General features: G+C 32.4%; 1 non-coding gene across 1 annotated transcript; it reads right to left on the reverse strand.

Moving 5' to 3' along the window:
* Nucleotides 1–534: 534 nt before the first annotated feature.
* LOC112101320 lies at nucleotides 535–640 on the reverse strand. Its single transcript, XR_002907446.1, has one exon. It is a non-coding gene; the product is annotated as a small nucleolar RNA R71 (small nucleolar RNA).
* Nucleotides 641–3,854: the final 3,214 nt, after the last annotated feature.

A 3,854-nucleotide genomic window follows, 5' to 3' on the forward strand; every position in this document is an offset into this window, starting at 1 on the left:
CTTTTGCTCCTATTTTTTTTTTGTGTTCTTTGCATGCATGGTTGAAGGTAATTATTACCTAATCTTGAGCCCATAGACTTTGAACTTGAAAGAACACTTCGCACACACAAACACGTTGTAATTAAAAATAAAATTGAAATGAATTTGCAACAACAACAACAAGCACCACCACAGGAGAGGGCATTTAAGGACTACTTTAGTCCCTTAGCTAACTTGAGTACATCATGCATAAGATACCCAAATGTAGTTGATATGAGTTTTGAACTAAAACCTAGTGTGCTAAATTGTCTCCCAACATTTTTTGGCCTAGAAAATGCGGACCCATATAATCATCTGAATGATTTTCATGCTGTTTGTCAAACTTTTAAATATGAGAAATTTTCAGATGATGATGTTAAACTTAGATTATTTCCATTTTCTTTAAAGGATAGAGCTCATTTATGGCTTAATACATTGCCTACTAATAGCATTATATAATGGAAACAAATGGTAAAAAATTTTTAAATAAATATTTCTCAGTGCATAAAACCAATGCTATTCATAGGGAAATATCAGAGTTTACCCGGAGAGAAGACGAGCAGTTTTTCGAAGCATGGGAGCGATTCAATGGGCTATTCTTGAAGTGTCCACATCATGGGTACGAGAAATGACACCAATGCCAATACTTTTTAGAAAGATTATTGCCACATGTGCGAGAATGACTAATGGCAATAAGTGGAAAAGAGCTAATGTCAAAATATGCATAAGAGATTTGGGATTTCTTCCAGCGACAAGCAGATAATTCTCAACAACGGAGTCGATCACTCAGGAATACTAAAAGAATTAAAGGAGTGAATGAGATTCACATTGGCGAGTCAAGTTCAGGAATTAAAGAAGTGAAAGAGATGGTTGAAGGGCTTTCCCGACAAATAGCATCGTTAACGACTGTTAAATAAACAGAACCACATGACCATGACTCATACCCAGATCAAGCCAATGTCATAGGTGTAATGAGAAAACCATCAAATTACAACCCATACTCCAACACATATAATCCTAGATAGGGTTGGGCATAAACCCACAACCCATGGGTTTACTCAAACCCAAACCAAATTAAATGGTTTGGGTTGGGTAAATTATGAAAATGGGTTAAATGTGGGTTTTACATAAAAAAACAATTTCATTATGGGTTGGGTATGGTTTATCCATGGATCGTGAACAAAACTCCATCACTCAAACTTGTCAAATGAAATAAATGAAAATAAAAACAAATAAGTGAAAAGTCATTATTAAATTGTTCACAGCGTGATCAATTGTTAACAGTTAGAAAAGGAAAGCAACATGTAAAACAAATATGAATTAAATAAATGTTATTGTAAATAGTTAAATGAGATGAAATTAGTGTTTGATGAAATGAAATATATATTTTTTTAATTTATGAACTCATATTATACTTACGTAATTACCGCTTTTATGTTTCTAACAGTAATAAGAAAAATATCAAATCTATATTGTTGTTTTCGTACTTAAATCAAGGAAAATTATAGTAATAATGTTGAGATGCTTTTTGAGGGCATAGTTACCCAGTCCATTGGAAGGAAATAATTAATAATTATGAAAAATGATATTTCTACTGATAAAATATTATTGTGACAAAAATTATAAAGCCTTATTATAAATAAAATTAACATTTTGCGTGCTATATTGATACTGTAGCATAAATAATACTCCGTTTTTTATTTTGATGGGATTTATTGACATTGATCCTCCATCTTGAAATTCATGAGCAATCAACCTATTTAAAAAAAAAAACACCATTTGATAGAAAATTATCATCTCAATAATTATAAGTCAAAGGTTACAATTTTTTAGTTAAAGAAATTTTATTATTTTAACTAAATGGCACTCACATAAGTTGTTTTTTTTTTCTTTCTTTGAATTTACCTGTTGATGTCATGTTTGTGGAAATTTATTATTAGAGTTTACGTTCTTATTTATGGAGAATTAATGATTTTTGGGATTAAAATTTATTTTAATTTTCTAGTATTCTTTAATTTAAGGATTAAGTTTTTGTAATATTTATGATTTATAATTTTTATCCACTATTGTTTTAAATTTTAGTATCAATTTAATAATTAATAACAATTAATAATTATTATAAATTTTATATAATTAAATTTATCAAAATAAAAAATATTTTGATAATAAAATTCAAACCAAATCCAAACTTTTATGGTTTGATTTGGGTTGACTTAAAACCCAATCTAAACTAACCCATGCCCACCCCTAATTCTAAATGGAGAGACCATCTTAATTTTTCATGGTCTCAAGGATTCCAACAGAATGGACCAGCAGCTCCAGCTTCACCAATGCAACCAATTCCTTAAGTTGCTCAAGTCTCTCAGCCACCATTTAGACCATACAATCAAAACTCGAATTATTCTAAACCCAGACCATGGGAGGATGCATTCCAAAACTTTAAGAATCTTACTCACTCCATGATCGAGCAACAAAATCGCACCATTGATGAACTACGAAATGAGATGAGAGTAGGCTTCAACTTATAAGCCCAATCAGTTTCAAACTTCGAGAAGATAGTGGGACAACTTACTTTTTCATTTCAAACTTTAGCAATGACTGTTGAGAAAGACAAATTTTCAAATCAACTAGTGCATAATCCTAAAGGAGTGCATGAAGCAAGTACTAGTTCACACCACAGCAGCATGGAGAGGTCGAAGCCATCATGACCTTGCGAAAAGGGAAAGAAGTCAACAATAATGTTGAGGACTCATCATCAGAGGAGAAAGAAGAAACCAACCCAAGAGAATACGTTCCTAAAGTTCCATTTCCTCAGAGGTTAGCTAAAGGAAATAATAGAAAATCCACATGTGAGATTTTTGAAATCTTCAAATAGGTAAGTGTTAACATCCCTTTACTTGACACTATAAAACAAGTGTTATCTTATACCAAGTTTTTGAAAGACCTTTGTACTAAAAAGATAAACATTCACATTCAAAAGAATGTCTTTTTAACAAAAAATGTTAGCTCTATACTCCAACACAAAATTCCCCTAAAATATAAAGACTCAGGCTCTCCCACTATCTCATGTAGCATAGGGAACCACACAATTAAGAATGCTTTGTTGAATTTAGGAGCTAGTGTAAACCCTACTGAGTATTTGTGAAACTTGGACTGGGAGAATTACACCCAAATCCAGTGGTGTTACAGCTTGCAGATCGGTCCACGAAAATACCTTGTGGTATTGTGGAGGACGTGCTTATTTACGTAGACAAGTTTATTTTTCTGTTGATTTCATTGTACTTAACACTCAACTAATCTAGGATTCAAGGAAGCATATCCCCATTATCCTAGGTCGACCTTTCTTAGCAACTGTCGATGCTCACATTTAATGCAGGAGTAGAAATATGCAGTTGTCCTTTGGCAACATGACTATGGAGCTGAGCATCTTCAATATTTCCAAACAACCTCACAATGCATATGATGAAATTGTTGATGTGGATTTAATAGAAGCATTAGTTGATAATAATTTTCTTTCAAACCTTAGTGATGATCCTTTACAAACATATTCAACTCACTTTTATTTTAATTTTGATATTAACAGATCAGTAGATGAGGTCAACGCTCTACTTGACTCAGCACCATCCATGGACACTAATAAATAGAAGTTAATAGTTGAGCAACTAGCACCATCATAGAAGAAACTCAACCCATCATCAGAATCACTACCGAAACTCGAGTTCAAACCATTACCCAACACTTCGGAATATGCGTTTTTGGGAGAAGAAAACAATTTGCCAGTAATCATCTCATCATTCATAAATGACGAACAAAAAGGTAAGGTGTTGGATGTTTTA

This window comes from Citrus clementina, unplaced genomic scaffold (genome assembly GCF_000493195.1).
Source record: "Citrus clementina cultivar Clemenules unplaced genomic scaffold, Citrus_clementina_v1.0 scaffold_2, whole genome shotgun sequence".
In the NCBI taxonomy this organism is placed as follows: Eukaryota; Viridiplantae; Streptophyta; class Magnoliopsida; order Sapindales; family Rutaceae; genus Citrus; species Citrus x clementina.